Below are 11,598 nucleotides of genomic sequence, written 5' to 3'. Positions count from 1 at the left end.
TTTGTGGTGTCTGGCCCTAAAATTCTTCTCTCCATTTCGAAGGCTGTCTGGGCTTCAAAGGTGTCCTGTCTAAATTTTTAAAGAATAAGATTGTTCATTGCATTTCCGAGTACTATGTAACCTATTTTTGCAGAAGATGCTGTTTATTAAGTGCATTTGTGTGTATCCTGGCTTAAAAAATGTACTATTTTTTAAAAAAAAAACTTTCATATTCTGTATACCGTTGGTAACCTTTTTAATTGTAAAGGAAACCTAAGTTCAGTGTAATGGCATGCTTGTTCGGCTCTGCAAGGCCTAGCCAGGATTGCTGTGGGGGGGGAACCTTAGCCAGTAGTTTTGCACCCAGAGTGGTGCAGCACTGTAGCACTGTCCTCCCATTGTTCATTGATTTGCTTGAGTGGGCCCAGTAACATCTCCATTGTGAGACTTGTTGTTAATGTGTTTGGTATATCGAATACATTACGAGGAGCTTGCCAAGCTTTGCCATGCAGGGGAGATATTCTCGGTAGCTTGCCGGACTGCAAGTAAGTGCACTTTTAGGTCAGCTGTACTGTTTGATGGGAAAATTCCAGCTCTGGGAAAGTGTGGGTATTAATATTTCCATGTTCCCAACTACATTGAGATATGGGGATGGGGGAAGGGTTCTGAATTGGTGAATCAGTTGGGTTTTGTAAATACTTGTATGTGGGAAGGCATTGTTGTCGCTTTGTGAAAATAAAAATCCACACTTTGGGGGAAAAAAAAAACACTTTAGTGATTCAGCCCAGAGAGGACCTCAGAATATTCCAGACTAAGACATCCTGAGAAGTACCCTATAAGTATCCTATAAAAGCCAACTTGAACAAAGAAAGGGCAGGCATATGCTGTCCAAGGTTGTGTACTGGTTGCACCCACGTGACAGAGAATGTGTGGCGCCCTCATGTCCCCTCTTGAGATGTGTTCTTTCATGCTTTCATTTGTTATATTTAAATAAATAATTGGTAAGATAAGTATTAATTTAATGCTACCTTTTAATTTTTTTGTCTGTCTTATAATTCTTTTATTCCCCTTTTGTATTCTTTAATTTTCTTCTTCAGTGTTTATTTTTATGGTGATCGATGTACTTAAATTTTATACCCCTTTAAATTAATATTTTCCTTATCCATAGATCTATCTGTGTTGCTGTTATTTTGAGGATTATATGAACTACCATGGAGTTATAATAATTCACTTTAGTTTATAATAAATTAACTTGACTTATATGCAAAGCCTCTATGTTTTCATACCCTTCATTTTATGCCATTTTAGTGGCCTCTAGAGTGGTATTTAAGGGCTCTGGGGTTGACTCCCAGTGATTCTCAACCAACCAGACTATTGGTGTGAGCATACAGTGTTGCTTGGGCCCTGCTGTGCTGGGGGATACCAGATCCACTACAGCAGCAGTTGAGGCCCAGTAAGGTCCACACATACATTGCTCAGGAGCCTCCAGCCCTATTACCTGCTGATGCTCAAGGGCACTATGTGGTATCAGAAATTAAACCAGGGTCAGTAACTGTGTTCCAGTCCTTTTTCTGTATTCTCGGTCTTTTTTATCCCATGAGTGTCTAAATTTGCATCATTTATATGTCACTGTCACTGTCCTCCCTTTGTTCATTAATTTGCTCAAGCGGGCCCAGTAACGTCTCCATCATGAGACTTGTTGTTAACTGTGTTTGGTATATTGAATACATTATGGGTAGCTTTCCAGGCTTTGCCCTGTGGGTGAGATACTCTCGGTAGCTTGCCAGGCTCTCCGAGAGGGGCAGAGGAATCGAACCTGGCTCAGCCAAGCTGGCTGCGCACAAGGCAAATGCCCTACCACTGTGCTATCGCTCCATATGTATGTTACATTTTTAGTCATAGATATGATTAGTATTTTGTTTTAAATTAAAAGATTTTTTATGTGCCACAATTATAAGATTCTACGTAGATTTACTTATATTTAAAAATTAATATTTTTTCATTATTCCACTTCCTTTACTGTTGTTGCAATCATTGGGAATTATACTCTTGATTACAATGCTCACACAGCTAACAACCACAGACTGCTGTTAGTGCTCACTGGGGGTCATATGATTTAGGAGGGGTGTTCAGGAATATTGTTGTTATAGTGCTCACTTTGTTGTCATGTTCACTTGATTTGGTTGCAATGCTCAGACAGACTTGATTGTGGTGCACTGAAGGTTTCACATATTGTTGGGGAATCAGAAATCTCTAATGCTTCCAGGACTGCATATGACCTGTTGGTCAGTATAAGGAATAGAACTGTAGCCTTATGTTAACAATGCTAACGCTCTACCATTGAGCCCCATCTGCAGAACTGCCTTACTTATATAAGTTTCAAGTTGAATAATTTTTATTGACTTTCATGTTGCTTATTTCTGTTCTGTCACATCAACATAGAGAACTGTTTTTGGTATTTCTTGCTAGTCAGGTCCAGTGCTATTAATTCCTACGTTTTTGTTTGTCAATACCTCTCTATCAGGCTGGAGTGATAGCAAAGTGGGTAGGGCGTTTGCCTTGCGGCCAACATGGCCGACCCGAGTTCGATTCCTCTGCCCCTCTCAGAGAGCCCGGCAAGCTACCGAGAGTATCTCGCCCCCACGGCAAAGCCTAGCAAGCTACCTGTGACGTATTCGATATGCCAAACACAGTAACAAGTGTCACAATGGGTTCATTACTGGGCCTGCTAAAGTAAATCGATGAACAATGGGAGGACAGTGACATTGACCTCTTTATCTATATATATTTTTAAAACTGAGGAATAGGTCATGGGAAGGCCACAATCAGCCGTGCTCAAGGATTACTTCAGTCTTTTAGATCAGGGATCACTTCTTGCAGTGCTGGAGGACCATTATGTGGTGCCAAGGACAGATGGACAGGCTGCATGCAAGGAAAGTACCCTAACTGGTGTAGTATCTCTCTAGTCCTCTAGACAGTTTATTTCTGATGGGTAGTTTTTCCATATAATGGGTAATGTTTCAGGTTTCAGTGTAATTTTTTTTCATAGGATTTTTTTTCAGAATATGATGGAAATATATTCATCACATTTTTATAATGTTTCTGATTTATGATCTTATATTTATAACTCACTTTTTTACTTGCTACTTTCAATAAGCTCCTTATTGTCAAAATTTCATAGTTAATTATAATATGAAACCTGTTCAACTTTGTCAGTTCATTTATATTTGGATTCATTTTAGATCCATAAATTTATTTAATTTCCTCCTGGGATTTCAATATTTTTCATTTTAAATAATCTTTTGTCCATTTTTCTTTTCCTTTTTATTTGGAACACCAACAATGAATGTTATTAATTTATTTGATAGTTACCCATAACTTTGACAGGCTATCTTAACTCTTTATTCTTTCCTATTTTTTTGGACTGGATACGTAGAAGTGAACTGTATTTAGGTTAGCTCACTTGTAAAATTCAGCTTAATCTAGAATATAGTTAAATTTTCCGTTTCAATTATTTTGTTTCTTAGCTCCAGATTTTTTAATGCTTTGAATTTATTTGTTAATAAAACTTTTGTTTATATATAATTTCTTGATTTTATTTGTCTATCTTTGTTCTATCTTACTGAACTTCTTTAAGAACTATTTGTGCTTCCCGTCCCACTGAGGCCAAGGGTTGCCCTCCACAAGTGGCTCTCTGACACGGCCATGACACCAGAGGCACACGGACCTAATTTGGAGCCCAGCAGCTTTCAGCAGAAATGTGAATGGACAATGCGTTGAACTATGGCGTCATGCTCCCCCTGGGAGGGAAAGGATGTCTGTATCTTCTGCCTCCCTCTTCTCCCCCTCCTCCCCCCACCATCAGCATGGTGGCTGCCGCCTCAGAGCTTATTGGACAGTCAGGTATGAGCCAGAGGTGACGGGGCAACTGCAGCCTCATGAGATGGGGGGCAGAATGGGCACTTGCTTCCCTCCACGCCGAGGCTGAGAGTTGACCCCCACAAGCGGCTTTCCAGCATGGCCATGGCCTCAGAGACACACAAACCAATCTCGTAACTATGGGCAGAAATCCCTCCAGACTTAATTAGTGGAATATCAGAAATCTAAAATCACTTGGCTGCGATAGTGCCAAGCGACATCATATGGTCTTCATAACCAGCACTAGAAAACAAATTATTTCACAATGCCTTTTCAGCGGGTCTGATTGTTGGGGGGGAATTGCAAATAATATTGGTGCATATTTTTTCAAAATACTGAATGTAATTAAAGAAGAGAGAGGGTTAAGTGGAAATCATCTGCCTCACAGGCATCGGGAGTGGTGGGATGGGGGGTATAATGGGATTCTTGGTGGTGGAAAATAGGCACTGGTGAAGGGATGGGTGTTTGATCATTGTATGACTGAGACTTAAACCTGAAAGCTTTGTAACTTTTCTCACTGTGATTCAATAAATAAATTAATTTTTAAAAAAAGAGAAGTATTTGTAATGTTTGTCAGGTCACATACATTTCCTTTAATTTGTAGGTCAATTATCTATAAAGACTGAATTCAGAGAGAAAGATTTATTATAAAAATTATTTATTATAAAAATTCTAGAGAAAGAGGTCTTTATCACAGGGCTTGCTTAGAGATTCCAAAACCTCTAAAACCTTTCCTATGTATGTGCACACTCTACTCCTATCCTTCACTACTGTAGCAGAAACCTTGGGTTGTATGTCCTTTTGAGTCTTATAGAGATTTAATGGTAATAATTAGCAGTCATATTTTTCCTTTGTTCTTCAATGTGCCCAAATGCCTGGACTACGGAACTGTTTCTAGCCAGAATCTAGCAAGTTGACTAAAAGCCTGTGGCAAAAATTCATGTTCCACTTTATCTTACCCAAGGGAAAATTGTGAGCCAAATTGATCTTACACTGGGGTGTGCTAGATGTGTGTGAGTGTGGGGGAGCTGATAAAGGTAAAGTGAGTCACTATATATTAATTTCAAAATAGCCATTATTACTTTTGTGTTCATCCAGGGAACTGAAATACTTACCAGAAAACTGCACTTCTCATAAAGGCATTTTTGGTCCATAAGACATTATTATATCAAGTTTTTTTGAGGTATGTGGGTTAGGAATTCTCAATCAGGCAACTGTTGTGAATATTTCTCTCATATTCTTATTGGTGAAACATTTTCTAGCCATGTATATTCAGTCTTTATATAGGCAAATTTTTCTTGAGATCAATACTTTCTCCAAAAGAAGACTTTTATTTAGTTTTATTTAGTTGATCTACTTTTTAAATAAATTATTTCTGAATTAAGTATACCTCCAAAAAAGGATAATGTAATATTGTTATTTCCTTTTCTGTTAATGTTATTAACACTTGAATATTCACTAAAAATGATGTTTCTATTAGAGTGAAATATTAAATATGAATTATATTAGAAGAATATAATGCAAGTACATCTTAAAAAAGAGAAATATTCACTAATTTAAATTAATGTTCTCAAACTGTGGGCATTAATTAGGTTTATATTTCTCTGAGGTTTATGAGAAGGCCCAGTTTGAAAAGAAATCAGCTTAAATTTGGATTTGTTAAAGATTTGTCATTAAAATACTTTCTGAAATGTTATACAGCAAGACTGGCAATTTAACGTGGTTATTTGTACAGATTAATAAAACTTCAACTTAATGATAATTGTATGCTGCTGGGAAATGTACACTGGAGGGATAGGTGTTGGAACACTGTATGACTGAAAATTAATCATGAATAGCTTTGTAAGGGTCTATCTTATAGTCAATAAAAATACCTTAAAAATAACAAATGTAAAAAATTATTAGAAAAAAATGGGGAAAATGATAATTGTATGCAAATTTTAGAACTTGTCATAGGTTTACTATTCATAGTAACTTGTAAGTGAGGCAATTTTTTTCTTTATTTATTCTTTTCAGGAAAACTGCCAGTATCAGAAATCACTGCATGCCTCAAAGTTGCAACTGCATAGTCATCTCAGATTACTAAAGAAATTAAAGAAGTATTTGTAGCAAACTTAAAAATTATTATACAGCAAAGATTTGTTACTAAGAATCATCACTTAATCACTTAATCACTTAACTTCCCGTTAGTGGTCGATTTGCTCTAGCGGGCACCAGTAACGTCTCCATTTGTCCCTGTCGTGTGCTAGTGTAGCCCAATGGCATCTGTTCGCTCCGGGAACATAAAGGGACTCAAACCGATCGTTCATGATCTTGACGAAGAAGTCTGACCATCTGGTAGGTGGGCGGCCCGCGTTCTTTTGACATCCCGTGGAATCCAGTCGGTAACAGCTCTAGTCCAGCAGTCGTCTTTAAATCTCATTACGTGACCAGCCTATCTGATTTTCGACACCTTGGCAAATGAGACAGCGTCCCTGATTCTTGATCGTCGACGGATGTCAGAACTCCAGATTCTTTCCTTCATTTGAGTGAAACGTGATATTCCAAGCATAGCTCTTTCTATTCTTCTTTGGGAGACCTGAATGACGTTCTCATCTTGTTTGCGTAGGGCCCAGGTCTCTGAGGCATATGTTAATGCAGTTAATCAATAAAGACAGTGAAAAGAATAAAATTGTGAGAACAGTTAGGAAATTGCTAAATTAGTATCTGGTTTTCTTAAACAAAAAGGGAAAATAAACTGGTATATTTGAAATTTGTTATCCAAGATTGAATTTTGTTCAAAATTCCCTCTTTATTTAAAGAATTATCACTTTAATACCATGAAATGTCAAGGTGGATTTTGGATTTGGATTTGGTGGATTTTTTTCTTTTTAATTTTATCCTCAAGATAAAACCATTGTTTTAAAAATAGATGATTATTAAATATAATTGATATTTGGGTTCATAATGCAAAACAATAGTTACAGTTACACAATGAATATAGTTTATGTAACTCAGCCATTTTCTAAGTTGTCTTATAAAAATAGCTTTCCTTATAAATCATTGATATTTTCTAAATATCAATGATATAAATATAAAATATAAAAATAATTTGCTATAATCTCAGATTTTTAAGGAAGTTGCAAAGTAAAATTGAGAGTAAACTTTACAGACTGAATTTTGATACTCGAAATTAGTTTCTATTTTACTTTGTTGTGACCCAAAAAGAAAAAAAAAAACTCAGACCAAAAAAGTATAGGTACAGAGGTAGAGCTGGTTTTTATAGTCTCTGAGTCTTGGCTGTTGACGGGATTACACGGCGCCAGGGGACCAGTTGGTGGGTGTGAACCCTGCCTACTGGAATTTGGAGGATCTGGGTGGAGGATGCTCAGCCCCGATCCGAGTAGCCTTGGAGATCTCAGCCCCGGGACCCGCTTGCCTTTGTTCCTCTGCCGGTACCTTCAGGTGTGCTAAGAGTGGTCTCAGCATGGTGGTGGCTGGTCCTGGACGTCTCCAGCTCCCGGAAGAGAACAGCGCAGTCTCCTGCCCCTGCGCCTGTCCCCACGCCAATAAGATGACATCTTATTATGACATCTTATTATCTCACTCCAACTTTGGACAAACTGGCAGGCTACCGAATGTAACCTGCCCACACGGCAGAGTCTGGCAAACTCCCCGTGGCGTACCCAATATGCCAAATACCAGTAACAATGATGGGTCTCATTCTCCTAAAGAGCCTTGAATATAGCACTTTCTTAAAAATCTCAGGGCTAGGATGATGAAGACGTTACTGGGGCCTGCTCCAGGCAATCAACGAATAACAGGATGGTCATGATTCGTGATTTGTGACAGAGGTAGAAAGTTTAGTTTAAAATGAGAACAGCAGGAATTTGTTTTTAAAAAAATAAAAAAAATAAGAGAACAGAAATAAATGAAAAAATATAGACCACCATTTCAAATAGGAATAATAAATACAATGAAAATGTCCTGACAACCCAGTATGTATGAATTCACTGCAAGATATATCAAAATTTCACAGAAAATTATTTGGTACAATTTGTGTAGAATTACAAAAGAACCAAAGTAGCCAAAGAAATTTTGAGAGTACAGAATAAACTTTGACTGCCAGAGCCCTGGTCGGGGCGGGGAGGAAAGCTCAACCCGCTCCCCTCCAAGGGGGCTCCAGCGAGGAACAGCCAGGCGCGGGGGCAGAAGACTGCACTGTTCTCATCCGGGAGCTGGATTTTATAGTCTCTGAGTCTTGGCCGTTGATGGGATTACACGGCTCCAGGGGGCCAGGTGGTGGGTGTGACCCCCGCCTACTGGAATTTGGAGGATCAGCCACCACCATGCTGAGACCACTCTCCGCACACATGAAGGTACTGGCAGAGGGACAAAGCTACGCGGGTTCCGGGGCCGAGATCTCCAAGCCTACTCGGATTGGGGCCGAGCATCCTCCACCCAGATCCTCCAAATTCCAGTAGGCGGGGGTCACACCCACCACCTGGCCCCCTGGCACTGTGTAATCCCATCAACAGCCAAGACTCAGAGACTATAAAATCCAGCTCCCAGAACCGCGCGGCCGCGACATCTTATCAGGACATCTTTTTATGACATCTTATTATCTCATTCCTACTTTGGACAAACTGGCAGGCTACCGAATGTAGCCTGCCCACAGGGCAGAGTCTGGCAAACTCCCCGTGGCGTACCAAATATGCCAAATACCAGTAACAATGATGGGTCTCATTCTCCTAAAGAGCCTTGAATATAATCTCAGGGCTAGGATGAAAGAGACGTTACTGAGGCCTGCTCGAGGCAATCAACAAATAACAGGATGATAAATGATGATGAAAGAATAAACTAGGGACATACCTCTTCTTGAATTCAAGCTATATTAAATATAAATAATCAAAACAGAAAGGCACTGGCACAAAAATATATATCCATCTGACCACCTGTGGAACAGATGGAGAGCCCAGATATCAATTAATAGTTGACTAATTTGGACAAGTGTCAAGAAACTATAGACATAGTAGAGTGGATATGTGTATAATCCTATACACACAGATAGGGACATGTCCTACTCATTTAGATTCTTAGCAAAACATGATTTGTCAGTTTAGAAAGGTGCATCCCTGGAGGTGCCCAGTGTTGCCAGACCCCAGAAGCATCACAGTCTCATGAACTTGCAGTGAACCATCAATTCAGTTGTCAGAGAATCTCTGGTGTGGCTCCCAGGCTTCCTGAACACTGCTTGAGAGCCACAACACCAAGATAGGGAAAATATATTATCTTCAATAGTTGAGGATATTTTGGCAAAATAAACATCCATATGCAAAAGAACTTCTACTTGCACTACTCAAAAAAATAGCTCAAAATGCACTAAAGATTGATACTTAAAGCTCAAGCTGCAAACTATTTAGAAGGCAACAAAATATAAGCCCTTTCATGTTGTCCTTGGCAATGTTTTTTTGGATTGACACCAACTGCAAAGGCAACAAAAGCAAAAATAGACAATGAAACTATATCAAAACAAGCTTTTTACAGCAAAACTATTTACAACAAGAAAATCCATTAAGGAAGAGATGAGGCAATCTACAGGGTGGGGGGAAAAGAATATATTGAGTAAGGAATTAATACCCAATAATGATGATTTACTATTCTCCAATTTTTAAATTGAGGTATCATAATTACAATAGTGTTAAGTTTTAGACTTACAATATTACTGCACCACACCCCAAACCAGAGTGTGAATATTCCTTCACCACTGTCCCTATGTGCCTTCTTGCCACACACATACTCTCCGAGTTGGCAGCCTCAGTTCTACTGACAGTATTTTAGGATTTGTTCACATTGGCTATTGTCTATTCCCTTGATGTTTCCTTTATATTCCACATATGAGTGAGATTATCCGGTATTTATCTTTCTCCTCTGACTCACTTTATTTAGTCTAACAACCTCCAGTTCCATGTAAGTTGGATTAAAATAAAAGATCTTATCTGTTCTTGTAATTGATTAGTATTCCATTGTGTGTTTATATCACAATGTTTTTATCCACTTTATTTTGCTGTTGTGTTGTTTCCAGCTCTTGGTTATTGTAAATAGCATTACGATGAGCATATGTATACATATGTCTTTATGAATAATTGATTTTTGAGTGCATATGTGTTTTATTGAGATAGATGCCAAGAAGTAGACTTTCTGATCATATGAAAGTTATATCTCTAGCTTTTTGGGGAGTATCCATAATATTTTTCAAAACTGAACCAGACAACAGTTCCACAACATTAAATAGGATTCTTTATTCTCTGAATAACTGCTATGCTGTTACTGAACTTTTTTGATATATCTTTCTATGAGGTGATATTGTCATTTTTACTTGCATCTCCCTGATAAGCAGTGATGATGCATACTTACTCATATGTATGTTGGTCATATGACACATATAATATATACTTTGAGGAAGATTCAGTTCAACTTTCATTTTTCAGTGGGTTTGTTTCATTGTAATAGAAATAACCCTTTATCAGATATATGACACATGCATATTTTCTCCCATTTAGCATAGGTATCTTTTGACCTGAGCTATAAATTTTTTTACAATGAAAAACGTTAGATTGATATAGACCTTCCTTTATTTGCTTTTGAAGGCTCTTCTTTCATTACTATTATGGAGAGTTATGCTTTTGTTTTCCCTTGATGTATTTTATGGACATAGATATAAAATCAAAGTCTTAAACTAATTTTAAATCAACATTTATGTATGGTGTGATAATAAATATCCAGTTTTATATTTTTTATGTCATTAATCAAACTTTCTAACAGGGTTGAAAAGACTTTTTTTTCCTTTGCTTAGTGAATCTAGCTCCTTTTCTGTGTATCTGAGGGTTTCCTTCTGGAGTCCCAGTTTGATTCCATTGGTCTGAGAATCTGCATTTATTCTAATACCTTGCAGTTTGTATTACCATATGTTTATATCATATTTTAACTCAGATAATGTACTACCTTCCACCACCTTTTCTGCAGAGGAGTTTTAAATGATATGGGAATTTTTTGGCTTGATAAAAATTTAAGCAATATTTGTCCTATGTCCTTAAAGAATGTCTTGGAATTTTTTATGGGAATTACATTGCGTCTATATAGTACTTTAGGAAAGATAGTATTCTTATTTAGTCATTTTACTTAGGAGTTTACTTTGGGCCTTCCAAATGGTGCTCAAATTCCTGGGAGACAATCCTATTAAGAGTTAGCCATCAGTTTTAATAGCAGAGCCCAGGGATTCTGTGCTGTTCTAACCCTGTCGTTCAGGGCCCACCTGGGCCAAGCTAGTGATGCTCAGGGACCTCTAAGATCACACGTGATTCTTGGGAAATCATTGAAGCAACACCTAAAGATGATTAGAAAGCCAGATGATGCCAGAATCAAACTGGGGTCAGGTACTACCACTGTACTACCTTCAATGCCATGATAGTTATTATAATAACTTTAATTCTTCTAATCTAGAACAAGTAATGCTTTCATTTCCTTGTGTCTACTTTTATTAATTTTAGTAGTCTTTTATGGATTTCACAAAATAATTTATTCACTTTCTTTGTTAAGGTGATCCCTGGATACTCCTTTTCATATTGTTTGGACTCCTGTTGCTCTTTGAATTTGAATATCTGTTGCAAAATTTGTCCTAGCTTGTATTAACGTTCTATCTCTATCTTTGCATGTTGCTAT

Source organism: Sorex fumeus, unplaced genomic scaffold (assembly GCF_029834395.1).
Source record: "Sorex fumeus unplaced genomic scaffold, SorFum_2.1 ptg000061l, whole genome shotgun sequence".
Classification (NCBI taxonomy): Eukaryota; Metazoa; Chordata; class Mammalia; order Eulipotyphla; family Soricidae; genus Sorex; species Sorex fumeus.
This window is presented reverse-complemented; position numbering follows the sequence as displayed.